Source organism: Ambystoma mexicanum, chromosome 2q (genome assembly GCF_040938575.1).
Source record: "Ambystoma mexicanum isolate Mex_15411 chromosome 2q, UKY_AmexF1_1, whole genome shotgun sequence".
NCBI lineage: Eukaryota > Metazoa > Chordata > Amphibia > Caudata > Ambystomatidae > Ambystoma > Ambystoma mexicanum.
In genome coordinates, this window is record NC_090924.1 from 1,037,047,398 (window position 1) to 1,037,070,918 (window position 23,521).

Sequence of the window (23,521 nt, forward strand, 5' to 3'; positions counted from 1 at the left end):
GGAATCTCCTCGCTATGAAATCGGTTAGATGCACCACTACGAGGCATGCTCGCTGGCACAAATTCTTTTCAATGTTCAATTTCAACACAATTCCCTATCTTACGTCAATGGTCACATCTACATGCCTGATGCAAAGTCTTGGCGCATCGCTATGTTATGATGTCACGACTACATGTTCTCAGCACGTCCCGGTAGAAGGAAAACCCTAGACCTGCTAAGTAGGTGGTGTTGGTGGCCTTCCAAATGACGTTGCTGAATATATTGCTTCATGTGCCCTCTGTGCCCAGTGCAAGATGGCCGCTGCCAAACCCAAGGGTCTGTTGCAACCCTTGCCTGTCCCACGTCGTCCTTGGACAATGTTCTCCATGGACTTCATTGTCGAATTACCAGTCGTACAGGGCTATAATACCATTCGGGTAGTGGTAGATTATTTTACAAAAATGGCTCTGTTTATTCCATTTCGGGGCCTCCCCTCAGCACCTGGGCTTGCTGACTTGTTCATGACAGAGGTTTTTCGCTTATTTGGTCTACCTACGATAATCATAACGGATAGGGGTACACAATTCCCATCGCATTTTTGGAAAGCACTAACAGCCTCATTTGGTATAGACGACAGGTATTCCAGTGCATACCACCCGCAAACGGAATACGACCAGACCGAACGTGTCATGAACTTCCGTCTGCGTCCCTTCTGGACTTCGTGGTCCCTGACACATAGGGGATTGAACTCAGTAATCCTTCCAACATGGCCGCTTGATGCGGAACGCTGCTTGCCAGTCTCTGTGTTACATGCTCTACGTTCTACAAAACAGACACGCCCCGCGGCTCTGCGCGTCTCAACGCTACTGTTCACCGTAGCTGGACGTGTGCTGCGGAGTTCGCTCAGGGCTATTTTCCTGATCTCCCTATTGCTGGTTCCTTGATTCCTCCTCCTTTTCTTTTCATCCCTCAAACTTACCAAACATCCGGGATTTTCACCCGCGCTCGAGCCACGGGTTCCGTGCCTCCGCACGCGGACATTGTTCCTTCCTGGTTCCGTCCTGGACAATCTGAACGAAGCACGTTGGCATCCGAAGACCCACGCGCGGGCTTATTTAAATCTCGGACCGTGCGGAGGAAGTCACAAAAGAAGGTCACAAGCAAACAGGAAAGACAGGTGAAAAGGGGAGAGACTTGTGACAGATTGAGATGCCTAAAAATTGATACGGATACAGGGATGGAAGCCGCAGTTCAAGACCTCATGTGAGGCATGCAGGAACTCACCACAGAAGTTCAAAACCTTAAGGCTGAGAACACTGCCTTAAAGCAGCTGGTATTGTCTCGTGATTCTGCTACCAAGGAATTTGTGTTATTGGGAGGAGTGGTGGACCAATATAATGGCTTTCCAAAGACCATTCGTGCCTTCCTTGATTCATGCTTGGTGCATTTCACCTTCAAGCCCTACTACTTTTCAACCCCTAAAGCAAAGGTGGGGTTTATGATATCACACCTCACTGGCAACGCATTAACCTGGGCAACTCCCCTAGTCAATTCGGGCGACGCCCTCTTGGATGATTACAATGGATTTGTGGAAGCCCTAAAGGACATGTTTGATAATTCTGAGCAGGTTTACAGCGCTCAGGAATGTCTACTTGAGTTTCGACAAGGATCCCAGGATATGCTTACCTATGTCACCCGTTTCAAACAACTTATGAAGGAAGCTGATTGGTCCCAAGAGGATAGCTTCACTCTCTTTCGTAGAGGCTTCAATGAAGAAATAAAGGACGAGCTAGCCAGGGTAGCTCGCCCTAATTCCTTCCAGGCCCTCTTGGACCTTTCCTTACAAATTGATTTCCGAATCCAGGAAAGAAAGGCGGAGAAAAAGAAGTCGAAATCATCATTCCAAAAAGTTGTCGTAGACCACCCTTCTAGCCCAGAACCCGCAGTTTCTCTGACCACAGATCCAGAACCCATGCAACTGGGGGCATTCCGTGGACCCATTACCCCACAAGAAAGGATGCACCGTATTCATACTGGTATCTGCATGTATTGCGCCTCCGATAAACATCTTTTCAGAGAATGCCTTATTGCTCCTCCACAGCATTCGGAAAACGCCAGCTCCCGATCCTAGATGGGGCACAGTTTCGGGAGAATGATGTCTGCTCCACATCAATTCCTTCCTTGAACTCTCTTGGACCAAACAAGCTTGTGATTCTTCAGGCCTTTCTATCGCCTTACAAGAAAGAATCTTACCCCATTCTGGCATTAGTGGATTGAGGAGCCATGGGTATATTCATAGATCATGATTGGGTCACTACTCACAACATTCCACATGAAACTCGAGAGACGATGCAACCAGTAGAGGCAATTGATGGAAGACCCCTATCTTCAGGAGCCATAACCCTTCAAACTAAAGAAGTCCTACTCTCTATAAATCACCATCAACAGAGGATCAAATTTGACATCATAAGACCTGTACACTATCCGATGGTTCTAGTCATGCCCTGGTTACAGAAGCATAGCCCCTACATCAATTGGGCAGCAGGCTCCTTGTTTCTTGGTTCTGAACGCTGTATGTCCCACTGCTTATTCCTAGATTCCTTACTAAAGTCCTCTGAAAACTTGCAAGAAATCCAGCAGAGTCCAGTCACTGTCTCTAACATCATCCGAATTCCCAGGGCCTATCAGGCTTACACAGATGTATTTTCGACTGCCATAGTTCAAGCTCTTCCTCCTCACAGACCCGAGGATTGTGCCATTGATACTGAGCCTTCAGCAGTGATCCCTTTCGGGAGAATGTTTATTTGATCTGAACCTGAAAAAAGGGCCCGCCGGGAATACCTGGATACTAACTTGGAAAATGGCACCATACAGTCCCCGGCGGGCGCTTCGTTATTTTTCGTTCCCGAGAAAGATACCAAGGAGCTTAGACCATGTCTAGATTACCGTGGCCTTAACCAGTGTACTCTCAAGGACTGCTACCCATTGCCTCTCATCTCGGATATCCTGGAAGCAGTAAAAGGTGCAGTAGTATTCACAAAATTAGATCTCTGGGGTGCCTACCATCTAATCCATATAAAGGAAGGTGACGAATGGAAAACAACCTTTAGAACACCTTTTGGCCATTTTGAATACATGGTTATGCCCTTCGGACTTGCTATTGCCCCAGCAGTTTTCCAACGTTTTATGGACTGGGTGTTTTCAGGCATGCTGTTCCTCTTCGTCATTGTTTATCTGGATGACATACTGATATACTCCAAGGACCATCTAAAACATGAAGAACACGTAAAGGCAGTTTTACAACGTCTACGTGAACATAAGCTCCTGGCCAAACCCGAGAAGTGTCTTTTCCATGTATCAACTGTTCTTATTCCAATCCCCTTAGGGATTCGTTCTTAGCCCTAAGGGGATTGGAATGGAACCCTCAAAGGTAGATTCCATTCTATCCTGGCCCATTCCAACTACTGTAAAACAAATTCAATCCTTCCTGGGGCTTGCTAACTTCTATCGGAAATTTATACCAGCCTTTTCAGAGAATATACATCCTATTGTTATATTGCTAAAGAAAGATACCCCCTTTCAGTGGACCTCAGCCCAAGATACGGCTTTCCAACGCTTGAAGTCAGAGTTTACACAAGCTCCCATCCTAGCTCAACCCGACATTGATCGCCCTTTTCTTGTGGAAACTGATGCCTCCAACTACACCATCGGGGCAGTCCTAAAACAGGAACTTGATGACAAGTTAGAACACCTCATCGCCTATCTTTCTCTCACCTTCACTCCCAGTGAAACTCATTATTCCGTCCTGGAAAAGGAACTGCTAGCCATCCGCCAAGCCTTCACTGATTGGCGTCATCTTCTCCTGGGAGCCAAACACCCGGTACAGGTCCGCACAAACCATCGGAATCTTCAAGTCCTGCAATCCAAAGAATGTAGAAACAGTCATCAAGCCCGTTGGGCCTTCTTTTCTGCTCAATATCAATTTAAAATCCATCATGTCCCTGGAACACACAACATAATAGCCAATGCCTTATCCAGACGTCCAGATTATGAAACCTTTGAAGATCGGACTTTTCCTAAAATGTTTCCCCACACAATATTTGTTGCCCAAGCAATCACCCTCCTGGAGGATATTCGACTTCAAACTCAGTTCTCTGAAACCGGGCAGGAGTTTAAGAGAAACAATCGATGGAAACTCAAGACAAGGGATGGATATCTGTTCAAGGACAATCGCTTGGTCATCCCCACTCCTGGACTGCGGCAATAGATCACAAGCCTATGTCATGATACTTTTCATTCAGGACACCGTGGCATCACCAACACCCTCCGTTCAATACAAAGACAATTTTGGTGGCCGAGGATGGAAGAGGATGTCCGGATCCATATCCAGGCATGTGCAGCGTGCAATCGGAACAAACATGATAATAAGAAACCGGCAGGTCTACTGCTTCAACCAGCAATACCAACATGACCCTGGGAATTCATTGCCACAGATTTTATCGTGGAACTACCATCTTCCAGGGGATACACAACAATCATGGTTACCATTGATATGTTCACCCATATGGCTCATTTTACACATTTATACAAACTGCCATCCTCATCTGAACTCGCCGGAATCTTCCTGGAAGACATATTCCGGCTTCATGGGCTACCCTCCAAGATCATTTCTTACCGAGGACCCCAATACATATCCCAGTTCTGAAAACAGTTATGTCGAATACTGGGAATGCAACGTGCCTTGTCCTCAGGTTATCACCCATAGACCAATGGAGCCACTGAACGTGTAAACCAAACTCTGGAACAGTATCTTCGTTGCTTTGCCACCAAGGTCCAGGATGATTGGTCACTCTTAATACCTGTGGCTGAATTCGCTTACAACAATTCGGATAATTCAGCTATCAACACCAGTCCTTTCTTCTGTAGTCAAGGATTTCATCCTTCAGTTCTTCCTTCCATTCTCCCACACCCTACCCCAGTTCCTACGATTGATTCCTGGATTGAAACCCTTATTAATGTACAAAAGAAGCAAGGGAACACTTAGAAAAGGCCAGAAAAGACGTTAAACATCATGCCAACTCCAAAAGAAGACCTGGGCATTCTTACTCAGTAGGCGATAAAGTCTGGTTATCCTCGAAACTCCTTCCTCGACATCTGCGACCGAATAAACTGGCTCCCAGGTATTACGGGCCCTTTTCTATAAAAGAAATCGTCAATCAAGTGGCCTTTCGACTTCAGCTACCAGAATCATGGGAAAGGATCCATCCTGTCTTCCACACCTCTCTATTGAAACCATATATTCAGCCCGCTCGAACTGCTCCAAGATCTACCCCAGTGATTATCAATGACCAATTCGAATATGAGGTTTCCAGAATCTGTGACTCTAGATACCAACGTGGTCAACTACAATATTTGGCTGAATGGAAAGGGTACCCTCACAGCGAGCGCACCTGGGAACTCGTGTCAAACATGAATGCACCCAGGCTGATTCGAAGATACCATCTTATACATCTGGGCAAACCCGGAGGAGCTGGACTTCAGAGGAGGCATACTGTCATGAACCGCCGTCTGCGTCCCTTCTGGACTTCGTGGTCCCTGACACATAGGGGATTGAACTCAGTAATCCTTCCAACATGGCCACTTGATGCAGAACGCTGCTTGCCAGTCTCTGCGTTACACGCTCTACGTTCTACAAAACAGACACGCTCCCGCAGCTCTGCACGTCTCAACACTACTGTTCGCCGTAGCTGGATGTGTGCTGCCGGAGTTCGCTCGGGGCTTTTTTCCTGATCTCCCTATTCCCGGTTCCTTGATTCCTCCTCCTTTCCTTTCATCCCTCAAACTTACCAAACTTCCTGGATTTTCGCCCGCGCTCGAGCCACGGGTTCCGTGCCTTCGCGCGCTGACATTGTTCCTTCCTGATTCAGTCCTGGACAATCTGAACGAAGCACGCTGGAATCCGAAGACCCGCGCGCAGGCTTATATAAATCACGGACCGTGCGGAGGAAGTCACAAAAGAAGGTCGCAAGCAAACAGGAAAGACAGATGAGAAGGGGAGAGACTTGTGACAGACGTCTCAATGCCACCCTTGAGCAATATCTCTGCTGCCTTATCCTACAACATTAGGAGACGTGTTTGTCTGTGTTAGTGGCAGCCGAATTCGCCTACAACAATTCGGTTCACACATCCACAGGCTCTTCACCATTTTACACACTTTCTGGCCAACACCCACAGGCTTTGCCTTTGGATCTGTCCTTGCCCCAGGATAATCCAGTAGCTCTCGATTGTGTCAGGGACGTGGAGAGGTACTTACAAGAGGCACAGGCAGGTGCAAAGGCTTTTGCAGATGTCCATTGTTCCCCAGCTCAAGATTATCAAGTTGGGATGAAAGTGTGGCTGTCCACCCGAAATTTACACCTGCCTGGTCGTCGAGCTGTACGGCCTCGCTTTGTGGGCCCTTATGCCATAACCTAGCTCATTGGTCCCCTAGCTGTGAAGCTGGAGCGACCCCCTACCTGGCGTATCCACCCGGTTTTTCACGTAACCTTGGTGAAGCCCTGTCGTCCTGACACGCGCTTACCTGCTCGACCACCACCCATTACCATCTTGTGTTCAGAAGAATACGAGGTCAGTACCATATTAGACAATAAGATCAGGAACGGGGTCCATTGTACTTGATTGACTGGAAAGGCTATGGCCCGGAAGACAGGACCTGGGAAACTGCCGAAAACATCCATGCTCCACGTCTCGTCTACTGTCTCATTTTCATGCTGCTAGGGGTGTGTGTCTCCCTATAGGGGAGGATGCTGTCAGGAATAAACGCACCTGCGTCCCTCGAGGCGCACATGAGCGGTCTCCACGTTTGCCACTCACTTTAACTTCATGGAAGAGTAAGAGAAAACGGATGCCTTTCTGGCAAATGCACCATGCACCGTTTGACTCCCGCTGGCAGTTGCCATGGAGACGGTGGAAGCCCGGCCTCACATGCTACAGCGTAGGAAGGAGGCGTTGCAAAGGCTCATGTGATGTGTAAAACCGGGAAATGTTACACGTAAAAGAACGCTTCATTCCTGTTTCTGTGCTTCTAATTGAAGTTACGACGCTCACACTTCTTGGTCCAGTGTTTTTGTATCATTGTCACTTGAGCGTCTTGCTTTTGCTTGCTTCCACGTGTTCATACTTCTTGACTCGGATTGTTTAGACAGACAGCTTTGGAACTCGTCTTACCCTTGACTTGCCTGCATCCTGAACAACCCGGTCTGCCTAACGGACTGCTTCCTTTACTAGAGTTTGTCCCTGTTACCGCTTGCACCCTGATCGATCCTGTCTGCCTAACAGACTTCTTCCTCTATGTGACTTTGTCCCTGTAACCGCCCGCACCCTGAACGACCCGGCCTGTCTAAAGGACTTCTTTGCTACGTGATTTGTCTCTGGTACACCCTCACCCTCCTTTACTCCGCTTCCCATACAGACTGCTTGCACCAGCGCTTGTCCCTGGGGTTCGCGCGTGCCCTCATTTACCTTGTCCACAAGTGCGTTGCTGCTCATATCTACCCTCAGCTCCTACCTGTTTTCTTATCATCCTCCCATCCGTGGAGTGTCTTTTGTCTACACCAACGTCAGGATCGACATCATCTGCAAGCGAAGTGCTGCGTCCCTTCAACGAACACTGCCGTTTCGACCAGAGACTTGGACACTGTATCTAATTAGGTGTCCTCGTGCCATTGGGATAGACCTTGTGAAACTCAGGAAAGACACTGTTAGGCATCCTCGTGTCGTCAGGACTGCAGTCTGCATTGGACTACCCTCCTGCACTACGAGACTCCTTCAATCAGCTGGTAAGCCCATCTCTGGTATGTTCTTTAGGGGTTGCCTTCCTTGTATTCATACCTTCCCTATCTTCATATTTGCAGTTTCAAATTGTTAATGAGGTCTCAGGAACACAATTGCCATCTTTCCCCCACACTGTATTTCTGGCTCTTCTTCCAGCTACTGGAGGTTGGTTCAGGTTTCTTTTTCTGCAGTTGGTTTGATATACGTCTGTTCTTTGTGCTAAATGTTTCTTTTTCCTTGCAGCCACTGTGTCGGGGGTTCCTGTGTTCCATCTTTCCACTAATAGATCCTTCTGCTTGTGTATTACTACCAAGTAGAAGGGTACATTTGTAGGAAGAATTTGTCAGTGACTAGTTCCAGACGGATTCGTCTTCCGTGCTTTCAGGCAACATCCTGAGGAAGACTGACAGCTCCAGACTACATGAATAAAATCCATGTATGTACAAAATGAAGCTCCTGTGTTATTTTATTTGTTTTTATGACATTTTATATCTGCTTCATTTACTCTTCTAGTCATTTGTCCTTCCAGTGCACTTACTGCTGCTGTGTCTTAGATGACTGCAATCACTGCCCTCATTCTCATCAACTTTAACGTCATCAACAATAAAATGAACTTGGGAAATAATTGGCAGCGCCAGCCACGCAGCAAGTTAGTTTTTATTACACCCTCTTAGCACCCGTGTAGGGAACTACATGGGAACTAAGAGGTGAGGGGGCAGGGAAGGACAGGAGAAGCGGGGAAGGGAAGGGTTGCTGGCTAGCAGCATACAGGCTGCTAGGAACCCAGACTTGAACCAGAGAATACAGCTTGCGTTCCGAGCTTCCTGATTGGCCAGCACCCCCTTCCAGGGTGCTAATGAAAAGAAAAGCATAATGCACATAATACATTATGAACTCTGCATTGGTCAGTGCCTTACCCATGTGACCGGAAATACTCGGAGTAATAGAAATCCCCTCTCCTTGCACCTGACTCTATTTGGCTCATTTGTTTACCGCTCTTGCTGATGCTGCATCTTCCAGACGGTATTCTCCATTGCTGGTAACTTGTTTTGGCTTCCTCGTACTTGAGCTCCATTGTTAGCTTGGTGCGCCCAGCACAAAGCTCCTTCCCATGACCCTCCTCTCCCCAGTGCCCCTCATCTACTTCCTGCCCACACTGCTGTGGATTGCCCAGTGCACTACCCACATGACTGGAACAGCCTAAGTTTGGAGGATTCCCCAGGGCAGCCGTGCCCGGAAAGCCAGCACAGGGCCACAGCAAAGGGTACCTCTGTGGGGCACCTCCATCACCAGTTTACCCTGGGTGCCCCAGCCAGGCCCCCAAAAGGTGTCTGCAGAAAACTCCAGGTAAGAAAGGAATATTTTGATTGCATAGCCAGTGCAGCATTTTTAATGCTTGACACTGTCTTGTATCTACCCAAACTATTGTACTAGCACAGTAGTTTCCGTAACCCCTGCTGCACTTATGATTTTTCCATTGTGTAAAATGTTGCTTTATTCTTTGAGTATAGTCCCTGTTTTTCAATGTAGCCACATCTTTGAGTATAGCCACTGTGTTCAACTTAGCGGCATCTTGAGTATAGCCACTGTGTTGAATTTAGCTGCATATGTTAGTATAGCCACTGCTCAGGACTTATAGACACTGTTTACACTTTTTGTTGATTTTTTGGGGCATAGCCACTGTGTTGAATTCCGCCGCATCTCTGAGTATGATATGATATGATATGATATGATAAGTCATTTATAACGCGCCTGTACAGATATTTTTCTACGCACGAAAAGACAAGGGAGGGAAGACAGAGGGAGGACAAGACAAACAATCTTACTAGAGCTTGTGTCGTTCAGTTCGTTCAAGCGCAAGAACGCAAAGTGCAAGGGGAAAGGGAGGGGGGAAGTGCAAGAGAGAGGGGAGCAGAAAACATGGCAGCAATGCTCTGAGTAAATGCAGCCAGGGCAACGTGGCTCTGGGTTGTGCAAGGAGAACAAGGGACTGTAGGGTTACAGTTACATCTCCTAAGTGCATGGTAGGCCTGGAGGCAGTGCAAGGGTGACTGATCAAGAAAGAGTCTGGTACCCAGTGAGACTCTGAGGGTAGCCAAGCAACCAGTCGGTACAGCAAACAGGTAGGTCAGCAGGGGAGGGAGAGAGAGAAAGCAGAGGAGAAGACGAACGGTTTGAGCTGCTTCCAGAACTTCAGGTGGTACAGCTCAAATTTGAGAGGGGCAGGGAGGCCATTCCAGAGGAAGGCACCTGGAGAGGAGAGTTGGAGGTAGCAGAGTGAAGGGATCAAGAAGGAAGGTATTTTGGAAGAGAGCATTAGATGTAGTGCATGCCCCAGAAAGTCTTGCGGACAATCCAAAGGGTCTTGAACTTGATCCTTACAGCCACATGGAGCCAGTGGTGAGATTTCAGTGCTGAAGAGATATGGTGCCGGGGCTTGAGCCTAGGGATAAGTCTTGCAATCCTGTTCTGGATTAGTTGCAGAGGGCAGAGAGTAGAGGAAGGCAGATTGAGAAAGAGGATGTTGCAGTAGTCCAGCCTAGAGAGAACCATGGCTCTGGAGACAGTGAGCTTCTGCGGAAGTGAGAAAGGGCAGAGTCCCTTTGAGGAGGTGCAGCTGGTAGTGGGACTTCTTGGTGATGTCGAAGATGTGAGGAGAGAAAGAGAGAGATGAGTCGAAGATGACACCAAGGTTTTTTGCCTCGCAGGAAGGTGAAGGAAGAGGGCCCATGGCAGGTGGCCTTAGTGAGAGAGGGAAAGCAGGGGCAAGATCTCAGTCTTACTGGCATTAGGGTAGATCTCGTTGGAGGTGCACCAATCATGAATCACGGATAGACAGTCAGGATTTAGCGAGAGAGAAGAGGAGGCTGAGGGGAGCATGAAGGAAAGCTGAGTGTCACTCGCATAGGACTAAAGGCTAGAGGAGAAGGTGGAGATCAGGTGAGCCAAAGGGGCCAAGTAGAGGTTGAAAAACTGGGGTGAGAGGATAGAGCCCTGTGGAACGCCACAGGTAGAGAGAGAGGTGGCGGAGAGAAAGGGACCAAGTTTGACCTGAGTGGGGCAGTCCAAGGGGAACGAGGTCAGCAACTCCAGGGCCTGATCCGTGATGCCCAGTTTCTCATGGAGTCAATCGATCTGGTTGGGGTGGTTGACTGTGTCGAAAGCAGAGGAAAGATCAAGGAGGATGAGGACAGAAGAAATTCTGGAATCAAGGTTAGAGAACAGATCTTAACAGGTGTTCAGGAGAGCATGTTTCTGTGCCTCTAACAGGTCCGAACCCAGACTGATGGTAATGGAGACAACCAACAGATTTAGGGCCTCATTACACGATAGGCGGTGGACCAAGGTGCTGTTAGCACCTTGGTCCATGCCGGTAAAATACCGGCACCGCCTTGGAGGAAAGGGGAATTACCGCCCTATTCCAAGGTTGGTGGGCGGTAATCCCCCCTTCCCCCATTGCCCTTCCCCATTCCCATTTTTGCCCCATAGGGCATAATGGGAATGGGGAAGGTGCTAATTACGGTACCGCAAATTGCAGGCGTTAAAGTACCAACCCGCAAAGGGACCTCGTAGTAAGGCGGTAAGGGTTAACGGTCACCGGTACCATTACGGGTGACCGTTAACCCTTACCGCCTTCCGTGTAATGAGGCCCTTAGTGTGGAGGGTAAACTGGGAGATGGCCAGGTTTTCCAAGAGTTTGACCAGGAAAGGGGTGTTGGAGATTGGGCGATAGTTTGCCGGGCAGGTAGGATCGGCAGACGGCTTCTTGAGGAGGGGATGCACAAGGGAGTGCTTAATGGGAGAGGGAAAAGTTCCAGTGGCGAAAGAGTGATTACAGAAATTGGTCAAGGCTGGAGTGAGGTTATCAATATGGTCCTTGATGGTTCTGGAGGAGCAGGAGAGCACCTGTTTGGACGACACTTTCATAGATCGAACTTGTCTCGAATCCTCGTCAGGTGTTGTCAGAGAGAAAGAGGAGAAAGGAGGGAGGAGAGGGAGGGTTGATTCTCATGACAGGGGCATAGATGTCAAGGGTGTTGGAAATAGAAAGATGGAGATTAGAAAGGGCTGTGTCAGGGTGTGAGTCAGCTGCAGGAGTAGGAGGAGCAGAGAAAGTAGAGGCAAAGGCATCCACTGACACACGCTTCATGGCGGAATAACCGAGAAGGTAGGTGGCAGTGCTGGGGGGGCTTTGCCTGAGGGATAGAGAGTTTCAGATGAGAGGAGAGTAGAAGGTGGTCAGTCAAAGAGATAGGGGTGGTGAGAGGGTTAGAGAGGGGGATATCTGAGTTGATGAGAACATCCAAAGTATGTCCCGCAGAGTGTGTCGAGCCAGAGCACAGAATGGGCAGAATGGAAACAGAGAGATTGTCGCAGAGGTTGCAGAAAAGTTCAGAGGAGGGATTAGAAGCATCCAGTTGGATGTTGAGATCTTAGAGGAGGAGAAGTTGAGAAGTAGAGGCAAGGAGAGAAGAACAGATGTCGGCCCATTCAGAGCGAAAGAGGGTGACCTGGACAGGTAACCTGTAGATGGTGGCCACAGTTAGAGAGATGCCAGGAGAGATAGAGAGTCTGCAGACCAAGCATTCAAAGTAGGAGTAGCCTGCGTAGGGATGACAGAGGCCGGGACCCACTCCGGAAAGATCAGGACTACTCCACCTCCAGGTCAGTTTATTTTGGGTTCAGAGATGATCTTGTAGCCCACAAGTAGGAGAGTGTCAAAACTCGTGACAGAACTGAACTGGCCGTAAACCATGTCTCAGTGAGAGCAAGGACATCTAGGTTGAGGTCTTTGAGGAGGTGACAGATTTCAGAGGAGTGTTTGACAGCAGGCTTAGAGTTGAGAGTAGCGACGTGGAACAGGTTGCCACATTTGAAAGACTTTCGTGGAGGAGTACAGTCTTGAGGAACACCCTGCGGAGGTGGAAGAGGCGCCCGAGGGTGAGCAGAGGAGGAAGATGAAGGTGCCAAAGAGGTATATGATATGATTGTTTATTTATATAGCGCCTATACACAATGTGTTTCAAAGCGCTTCAAGGCAAGGGAGGGAATGAGGGAAAATACAACCACATTCTTACAGGCCATGAACAGTAAGGATGTGAAATTAACTATCGTACTCGGCCTGACGACATTTCAGATAGTGCAAGAGCTAAGACATAGATAAGGAAGGGACGGGGAGAGTGGGAAGGAAATGGAAACAGACAGGCAACTACCGTACTAGGCCTGACGACATTTCTGGTAGAGCCGGAGAAAAACAAAAGGTGAGGGAAAGGGGTGCAGAAAGGGAGGGGAGGAACAAAACAAGCGACTATCATACTAGGCCTGATGACATTTCAGATAGTGCTGGAGGGGTGGTGAGGAGGAAAAAAACAGTAAAGGGAGGGTGGAGAAAACCGACAAGGTTGCTATCATATTAGGTCCAGGGACAATTCTGATAGAGTAAGTGCATAGAAGTAAGTAAGGGGAAGAGATAGGAAAAGGGAGAAGGGAAAGGAGGAGAGAACAGAGAGTAAGCAGTCAAAAAGAGTGGAGAAGCAAGAGTGGAGAGCGAATACAATTGCAGTAGTAACACATAATGTTGCAAGCCAGGATACAAGATGAAGATGGGAACAGCATGATTCAGGGCCACCATGAGTACAAGATGCAAAGGAAGTCCAGCATGAGAGTTGACGCACAATGAATGAATGAAGTCCATAAAAGTCAAATCCAGCATTGGCCACAAGACGGTGATGGTGAAGGAAGGCACCAGGTGGGCGGGGCTTGCTAAGTGGTGAAAAAGAGCAGCAGGCAGGAAGGCACCAGGTGGGCGGAGCTTAGGCCAGGTGACCTAGATCCACTTGCACCTGCTCACCATCTGCAAAGGAAAAGAAGCTGGAGGGCTCCTTAAGTAGGGAAACAGCGGCAAGCAGGAATGCACCAGGTGGGCGTGGTTTGCTGAGTGGTGAAAAAGAGCGGCAAGCAGGAAGGCACCAGGTGGGCGTGGCTTGCTAAGTGGTGAAAAAGAGCGGCAAGCAGGAAGGCACCAGTTGGGCGGGGCTTGCTAAGTGGCGAAAAAGAGCGGCAGGCAGGAAGGCACCAGGTGGGCGGGGCTTAGGCCAGGTGACCTAGATCCACTTGCACCTGCTCTGCATCTGCTCCCCAGGTGACGGAAGGAGTAGGAGGAGAAGGGATGAAGTTTATAAGATGCTAGAAACGCCTATCAAAAAGGAGGAGATTGGGCTGAGGGCCCTGAACCAAGACGGTGCCGTTCAGATAGACATTAATGATGGTCTTGGAGGAGTAGAAGGGGGACAAGAGGACCTCCCACCTAGTGCCATCGTTAATAGGAGAGGAGGAGAAAGGAGAGAGAACAGAGACCATGTGAAGGGTCTGAAGAGCGGACGACATAGAGGAAGTCAGTGAGAGTCTGCCTGGAGGAAGCACTGGTGTAGGTATCAGCAATAGGGAGGCCTGGGATGGAGACCAGGATGTCCCTCTTGAACTTCTTCCTTCCAGACTTAGTGAGAGGGATAGGGTAACAGATAGAGGAAGCAGTTAGAGAAGATGAGAGAGACAGAGAGCACCATAGGGGGTGTTAAGGAGGTAGGTGGAGGGGAAGAGGGTGAGAGAAGCGAGAGAGAGAGACACACAGTCCTGTGGCATACAACTCAGAATGCACAGGGAGAGGAGGAGGGGGGCAGGGGTCACAACAAGGGATGACACAGGAGGGGAACAAGTAACTCACAACAATGAATGGCACGCCTTGTGGGGTTGGGGGGGTTCTAGGTGGGAGCCTAGAGAGAACCAGCAACAATGCCACAGTTACCGGAATGCGAAACACCCACATTTGACTTTCCCAGAAGAGGAAAAAGGCAGGTTTTTGAGCACAGCACAATACAACACACCCAGATTCGGTTTACCTGATTAGTCACAGCAGGTCGATGGCTTCAGGCAACGTTCTACCACGCAGACACTGTATAAATGTCATATAGCCACTGCATAAATATCAGTTGAATTTAGCTGCATCTCTGAGTATAGCGTGACGAATCCCTCAATGTTGTCACTTCTTCCTGGGAGGGGGATACTTCCGATGGGACTAGGAAGGTGAGGCCGCTACCCGATAGTCGCCCTGGGGGTCGTACTCAGTGGGAGGATCACATGAGTGGGGACCCCCACTCTGGGAGGAGTGAAGACTGTCGAGGGCGAACACGGTATGCACACCACCATGCTGTTAGATATGAGGTATCTAGCTCTATATGTAGGATTCAGATACCCCCCTCCTCTCTTTCTTCTCTTGCTTCCACTAATTTCTTTATACATAATAATTGTGTTTATCAGGCAAATAGCACTAAGACGAGGAAGAGTGAGGGTAGAGTGAATATGGATAACTTCAAAAGTACTGTCACGAGGAAGAGCAGGGCGATGCAGAGCCCTATTCGGATCCAATATGAGCATGCTAGCTATTGGAAGTTAGAAAGCAGTCAGGAAATAAACACTCACAAGGGTTCCCCATGGGTCTGTCCTGCCCCAGAGCAGCTTGCCTCTGGGGAGCCGAATGCCGAGGAGAGGTCCCTTGGCAGACCCGGTGCCCTTGAATAGAGAGGCGGAAAACGGCAAAGCGGGGACGCACCACGACTTACATGGTTGTGGGATCCGGCGTCCGGTTGCATAAGTAAAGCCTCTCGAGTGGTCCAGGCAAGACCCAATGCAGTAGAGAAACCAGTGTGATACAGCTGCCGAACACTGAATGCAGACTGCGAGAGCCCAGGAGAAGCTGTCTGGTGTTGACAAGGAACGGAACCCTCGCAGACCAAGTTCATAGGTATACAGGAGAACCGAGGGGGTGTAACAGCGTTCCAAAGAGACTCAAAGAGAGGCCTTGCAGGATAATGAAGAGAGCCCAGTTAAAAGAGATTGCAAAGCTGAAAAAGGGGTCAAGGACCCGAACACTGACGAGGGACACATTGAGAATGGGGAGGGGTGAAAGAGCACTCCAAAGAGACTGAAAGAGAGGCCTGGTAGGATAGTGAACCGGGCTTAGTTAAGATACATTACAGAGTTGAAAAAGGAGTCTAGGACCCACCGAACAAGATGAGAAGTTCAAATGAAGAGACCCTTTGGCTTAAAGCACGAGAAGTCAAGGGGAAGAAAACCTTTGGCATAAAGCATGAGAAGTCCAGAGCAAATGAACCTTTGACACAAAGCGCAAGAGGTCCAGGTGAAGAAAAGCTTTGGCATAAGTTACAAGAATACCAGGAGCAAAGAACTTTTGGCACAAGTTGTGAGAAGTCCGAGGGGAGAGAATCTTTGGCAAAAGTCAGGGAAAGCCCAAGGGAGAAAGAAAGGCCCTTTTGGCACAAATCACTAGAAGACCAGAGGAAGGGAGTCATATCCTTTGGCAGAAGACAGAACTGTGATAACAAGACTATTGATAAAGAGAAGCCAAGGAACGCTTGGGAAAGGAAGACACCTTCCCAATATTGTTTTGGAACTTGGAACTTTGAACTGTCTGAAGCATCCCAAAGAAGGGAGTCATCCTGTTTTAAACAGGGTGTAGTTTAGTTATAGGTTTTCTGTTGAAGTGTAAGGAACAGAAATAGGTTTAGGACACAGGACAGTGGACTTACTTTTGACAGACATTCTGACATTATCCTTAATTTTGGGTAAGGCAGGAAAACCCCTCTTAGTCATGGGGACAGGTAGGGTTCTTGCTTATTTTGAGTCCAATGTAAGTCTATACCAACACGCATGGCTCTTTTGTGTCCTGAGTCTACTTCTGCACCGATACAATAGCCACTGTATACATAATGTAACTGATTTCCTTAGTCTAGCCACTGTGTTGAACTTAGCTGCATTGAAATCAGCTGCACTTTGAATCTGCTACAGTGTTATTTCTAGTTGTCTTTGAGTATAACCCCTGCACTGAAGCTAGCTGTAATTTGAGGGTAGCATCTGCTTTATTTCTAGCGGTGCTTCAACCATGGCACTGTGTTGAACCTAATTTCCACTGAGCTGCATTAAACCTAACCACATTCTGAGTGCAGTCACTGTTTAACTCTGCTGTACTTGAACTTCTGCAGCGCTCCCACGCTAGCAGCGCATTGGAGTTCACTACAGTGTTAAATCTAATTGCATTCTGAGAATAGCCTTTGCATTGAATCTCCCTGTGTCATGGCCACTGGACGAGGGGGCCAGTCCTTCCTCATCCTCAGGATCCAATTCTGGCGCCAGGCTCATGTAAAAGTGTGCCTTGCACACTCTGTGCCAATGGCAGGTGCAGGTGGGCCGGGTGTGGCTGTAGAACAGCATTGGAAGGCACGTGCCAGAGTCCCTGGAAAGGGCAGGGTGGAGTCAGTAGGCAGGGCTAAAGGGAGGGGCCTGAGCCAGCCTATATAAGGCCAACCCATCCACGTTCCTTCGCTTCGCGTTATTCTGCTTTCAGCAGCGTAACGCTCTCCGCTGTGCTTACCTGTGCATCTCTGGATTCCTGCAGCTCCATTCCTGAAGACATCTCTGAGGACGCTTCCTTACCTTCTGCCAGCCGCTACATTGCTGTGTGCACCTCTTACCTGATCCAGCTACTCCATCACTGAGGGTGCTCCTTACCTGCTGCCAGCCGATACATCGCTGTGTGCACCTCTTACCTGATCTGGCTACTCCATCGCTGAGGGCGCTCCTTACCTGCTGCCAGCCGCTACATCGCTGTTTGCACCTCTTACCTGATCCGGCTACTCCATTGCGGAGGGCGCCACTTACCTGCTGCCAGCCGCTACACCGCTGTGCGTGCATCTTACCTGCATTCCATCGGCCAGAGCCAGAGTCTTCATCTTACCTGCACTCCTTGAGTTTCCTTATAAAGACCAACTCACCCGTCACTGTTGAAACTCCATCAGTCTCTAGGGGCTTCCCAGACCCTCGTCGTCTCCGATTCCCTTCTTCGTACCTATGGGGATAGAATGAGACATTGCAAGAATTATTATAGACAAAATACAGACAGTCTAATCGAACAATAGACATAACTAAAAGACTTACCTTCTAAGTGGATTGGTCGCAGCTGGTCTGGATCAATACTTCCACGGACCAGTGAAGCAACTCGGTCCATTCTACGCGCCCCTGCTAGTATAATCAGCACGGATAGCTCAACATTACCAAACAACAGGTGAGCTCGTATGGGAAGGCACTTGCACACTGTATTTTGGCACAAAAGGGGTGGGGGAAGTCACGATATCCCCACTCCATTTTCATTGCTCTCATCTTCACTCAGGGGCAACACCAGTTTCTCGAGCAGCAGGCCCATCAGCAATCTAGAGGGGGAGACGATTCCGAGGAGTCAAGTCACGGGAGGGCTCCAACCATGCCCCAACACCCCTGTGGAGACCAGGTGAGCGTAATACCCTGTAGCCATATACTTGATTACAGCAGCACCTCAGGCTTTGCCTCCTTCACTAATCTAGCCTGCTTGGAGTACCCTGATACTGGGGCATGCCCCCACCCCTCCATTAGCCTTTCTATTCACCAGAGCAGATGCAACATCCTATCCACCATGAAAACCAGCTCCCAGATCAGAAAGGCACTTTAGCGCACCAGAAAATATGTCCAACTGCTCTGCGGACCCCTCCCCCCTGCATCCACCACAAATCCAGCCCCTGGGGGAGAACTGCCCCCTCAGACACTTCCCTCTGCCCCCTCACAAACCTTTGCCCTAAGCGTCCCAAACTGCCCTCTACCACCCTTGGGACCACCCTCCCCCGACCCCTTCACTCCTCGCTCTTTGCATCCCTTAGCGCCGCTCATGCTTCCCTTTTCAACACAAATTCCTAGGCCGCCACCCCAACTCTTACACATGCCACAGGTACCAAAGAACCCCCGGAACACAGAATTTGAAACACCCGGACCCTCTCATCTCTGCACACCTCTCCCTATCTCTCCCCCAGTTCCCTGGATGCACACCTCACCTACACCATTCCGACTTCTGCCACCTCTCCCAACCAAATGAAATCCATCTTCAACACTTCCTCCAACTCCCTCAGCACTAACCCCCTTCAGCCCTCTCGACTATCCCCTGGAAATCAGCAACCCAGCTTCATGGCAGACCTTATACACCCTTCCTCTCTTCCAAACCCCTTTCAGTGACCCCATTCACCAACATGCATCTTCTCCTGCCCCCTACCCTCCTGACTCCACACCTGCAATCCCCTCTCACACTCTCCCTTTACCTCCCTCCCCCACTCCAATCCTCCTCCTTTGGGACCGTACATCACAAGCCCTCCTTTCTCACCTTCAAAGAATACTCAAAGCCTCCCCATTGCACCTTGAAATCAGAGACAGCTCACCCTCCGCTAACTACCTCTCCCCTTCTACTTTCACCCTCTCTCCCACTCCCTGCACTCCCAATCCTCTCCCCTACTCCCACTGCACTGCCCGATGGGGGACCCACCAGGGGATCCCTTCCCTGCCCTCCACCACCACCTCACAGGGCCTCCTTATCCTGCCTTACCAGGGGAAAATAACACCTGCCCCCCGCTCCTTACTCTCATGCACTCTCATTAACTCCAGACCTGTCGCCAAAAAGCGACACAACATATACAACCTAATTTCCTCGGAAAGGCCAGACATCCCTTTCATCACAGAAACCTGGTTCCCTGATGACTTCTGACCCATCGCACACAAGGCATTCTCCCAAGGCTACACACGCATCGTCCATAACAGAACTTGCAGAGCAGGCGGGATTGTCATCCTCCACAAATCACACCTCTCCATATCTCACACTCTGAGCAACAAGCCTGCAACGCAGACTGTGAATCCCTCCTTGTGAAATTTCTCATCAACCCATCTCTTACCCACAGCTTTTTACTCCTCTACAGACCTCCCAGCAACTACCTCCTCCTCAAGCCTAGAAAAAAAGAATTCATGATCTGCGGGAAGACGGCTCTCTTCCCCCAACCCACCCTTTGGCCATCCTCCCAGGTCCTCCCTGTGCCACATCCAATGCAGTAAAGAGCCTGGGATGCACCATGGACACTGATCTGACACTCTCTCACCACATTAACTCTAAGCCCAAATCTTGCTATCTACACCTCTGCATTCTCAGATGTATCTTCTCTTACCTCTCGTACCCTCAAAGAGTCATCGCAATCATGGCCATCGTCCTCTTTCGCTTTGACTATGCCAATTCCTGTTACCTGGGTGCACCACATATCAACTCAGAAAGCTGCAACGGGTCCAAAACACTGCAGCTAGGCTCTTCTTGAACCTTGGCTCTGGAGAGCACATAAAGCCCACCCACCGAGTCATCCACTGGCTCCCTGTTGGGCGACGGGCCACTTTCAAAGTCATGTGCATCAACCACCGTGCCCTTTACAAGACAGGCCCAGAATACCTCCAACAGAAACTACTCCATTACCAATCCAACCAAAACCTTTCGATCAGGCACCAAACCCATGCTTCGCATTGGGTTATTCAGGAACCTCTAAGGTAGTCCGGAGCCGCAATGAACCTGCAAATAAAATGTTCAGAGACCAGAGAAAATAAACTGCAGCAGACAGAAGGACAGAATGCACGCCACATCTACAAAACCAGGAAACAAGCCAGAGTACACAGATACGTATTAAACTCCATGCACATGAATAACAAACAATGGCAAGGCCACCCACCCAACACACCACTCTTAAGACACATCGCACAATACCTCAGCCATGAAAATGCAGCTATCCCCAATAACAAAAATTCAGTCAAGCTGGACACATAATGAACCTCATAATGAACCTCCTGCATGTGCATGCTATCCAGACCATCCTACAGCAGCCATCCACAACTCGATATGGGTAGCTAGTAGAGACTTGGCCCCCCTGCCCTCCTTCGTATTGACCATAATTCATGTGGTGTCCCGATGGGACCAGCGGGCCTGGGTGAACGGATGCCCTCATCGCCTCGAACAGAGACACAAACACAGTTGTAGTGCATGATGTACCCAGTCTTCGCACCTTAAAGAACTGTCATGACCCTTGCCCCTAACCCTCACTGGCAAGTCAGCCTTCCAGTTAGAGCCAGGTCAAAGGCCTTAAAACCTCATCCAAGACTCTCTTGGAGTCAGTCCTATCGCCTTTGGCGCCAGGCTCATAACCATCATGAAGACCAACATTAGAATGGGACTATTTACTTGAGGCTAGTTAACTTGGGGGGGTTCAGCCAACATGGAGGCACACACATAGCTCAGTTAGAATGAACTGAGCTATGCGGTCTAGTCTTTTGAGTGTGGTAGGCCTGGGACTACTTTACCTGGACTACTTTGGGTGTGGCAGGCCTGGACTTCTTTATCTGAGACTATTTAAACCGCATCCAAACAGCAGAACATGCTTTGCGTTATTCTGCTGTGCGCAGCGTAACGCTCACCGTGTCCAGTTCTTTGATGCCAGCTTACCTGAAACCAAGGACCTGCAGAGAGAGAAAGAACACTACGAAACTTACCTGGAACAGTATCCTGTCTTCAATCCATCGCCGACTTCAGTTCTACTCACCTGAAGGTACAAACTCCATCATCCGGCACTGCATGCATCCTGGAATACCATAACCTGGAAAGAGGAGAAAGAAAGATAGCATTAGTAAGCGTTTACTCATGTTTCCTCCCGAATTAAGAAAGCCACAAAATTATTACCTGGGTAGTCATCTCCTGGTCAGTATCATTGCTGGAACATTACGGCACTCAGCGAGGAACATTGCAACCTGCAAGCAGAGAAAAGACACAGGTTAGCAATATAAAAGGCGAAACAGCGCTGTGCATCGCGCATTACTCACCGGACAGCATCGCGCACACCGCGCTTTCACCTATCGGCCCATGCTCATCTTCAAACTGCATGACAACACCAAAATACCTTTCCATACCTAAAAGGAAAGCAAGACATTATTATTCGAACTAAGAGGAACATAAGAACTGCATATAAATACTGTAAAGCAGCAAACCTATGGAGTCGCAGCAGGCCTGGATTCCCACAGGGGGGGATTGCACCAGTGAAGTCACTTGGTTGCTGTTCGCCCCCCACATCTACGTGCCCCTGCCACGAGGAGCAGGTCAGAGAATCCACCTTTCACAATATTAAAGTGAGGAGAGGGCCCAAGGGGGAGGAAGAAGTTGAGGCCGAGGGAGGTGGGAAAACATAAAGACAATCTGGTATTGAATCCAGCTCTCCTATATTGCAGACCCATCTTTAACCAGAGGTCTTACCAAGGGACCGGGAGAGGGTTCGAGAGTGCAAATCATCCAACAAGGGCTGGGTGGCGTCCCTGTGGATACCAGGTGAGCGTAACAGAACGCAAAGCCTCAATAATATTATCCACCTGGGCGTCATGGAGACTTCAGAGACTGACGAGTTAGTTCAGTTGTTGGGACAATTGCGCGCTGAAGTTCATTCAGCCAGGCAAGAAACGGGATTTGATTGTTACTAAGGATCGTACCGACAAAATAAGTAGACAATTGCTCCAATCATAGGCAGGACAGACCCCATTGCCTGGTAACATTCCGCCAGCACCTGTACCAACTTCTTCCACCAATCCAGTACAAATAACCCTTCCTGGGGCAGTCCCTTTAGCTCCACCCGAACGATTTACAGGGGACCCCAAGAAGTACGCAACGTTCATGAACCAGTGTCGTCTTCATTTCCTATGCAGACCTGGGGCATTTCCTAACGACCAAGCGCGGGTTGCTTTTGTCTTGTCATATCTGAGTGGCAGTGCTGCGGATTGGTCGGTACCATTGGTAAGTCAGGATAACCCATTGTTACATGACTTCGGGAGTTTCCAGATGGAAATGGAAAAACTCTTTGCTCGTCATACCCAAGGCCAAGCATTAGACAACAAACTTTTGTCACTCCGTCAGGGAAGTCAAGACTTGCTTACATATATAGCAACATTTAACATACTAGTCGTTGAAGCTGGGTGGCCTGAGGAAAAAAGGACCACACTATTTCATCAGGGTCTACGATGGGAACTTGTGGTGCAATTAGATCACAGATTACAAGACCGAAAAGCGGACCGAATAAAGTTAGACACTCGACCTGTGTATGTCCAGTCAAAGGATAATGTTCCATGTACATTGAAAAACACGGTAGAACCCATGCAAATCGGAGGTGTACGGCCCCTTTTAACTAAAACTTAAAGAGAAAAGAGAAGGCAACAGCAATTATGCTTATATTGCGGAAAATCAGGCCACTTCCTCAAAGAATGTCCAGTGAAACCACCAAGGAGAACTGTTGGAGCCACAGAGAAGGAAGATACTAATAAGGAGTCGGAAAACTACCAAGCCCAGCAAGCGTAGAGGTACGCTTGTCGAGCGAGAAGGATGAGCCACAGACCTCACACTTTGCATTACCAGTAATTTTTATCAATCCCCGACAACCGTCTCGGATGCATGCTGTCGAAGCATACATAGACAGCGGAGCAGTTGGGAATTATGTAGACCAAGATCTGGCAGCAGAGATGGGGCTTCCCTTATGCTCTAAGTCGACTACTGAAAACGTTACTACTGTTGATGGGACAGAAATAGCTTCTGGACCAGTAACCCAATTCACAGCAGCACTAACCCTACTGTGCCACGATGGACACCGAGAATCTATTGCATTCGATCTCATCAAAGCTCATCAGTTTCGACTAATCTTAGGGATGCCATGGTTGGTAGCTCACAACCCTCTAATAGATTGGCGTGCCAAGAAGTTGGCCTTTTCCGATGATTGTGCTT

At 49.0% G+C, this 23,521-nt stretch overlaps 1 long non-coding RNA gene across 1 annotated transcript in view; it reads right to left on the minus strand.

Moving 5' to 3' along the window:
- Nucleotides 1-23,521, minus strand: part of LOC138569934 (uncharacterized) — a 202,999-nt gene that overhangs the window by 135,725 nt on the left and 43,753 nt on the right. The window contains exon 2 of the long non-coding RNA XR_011303355.1: nt 3,754-3,895. This is a non-coding gene — a long non-coding RNA (uncharacterized lncRNA). The remainder of the gene's footprint in view (nt 1-3,753; nt 3,896-23,521) is intronic.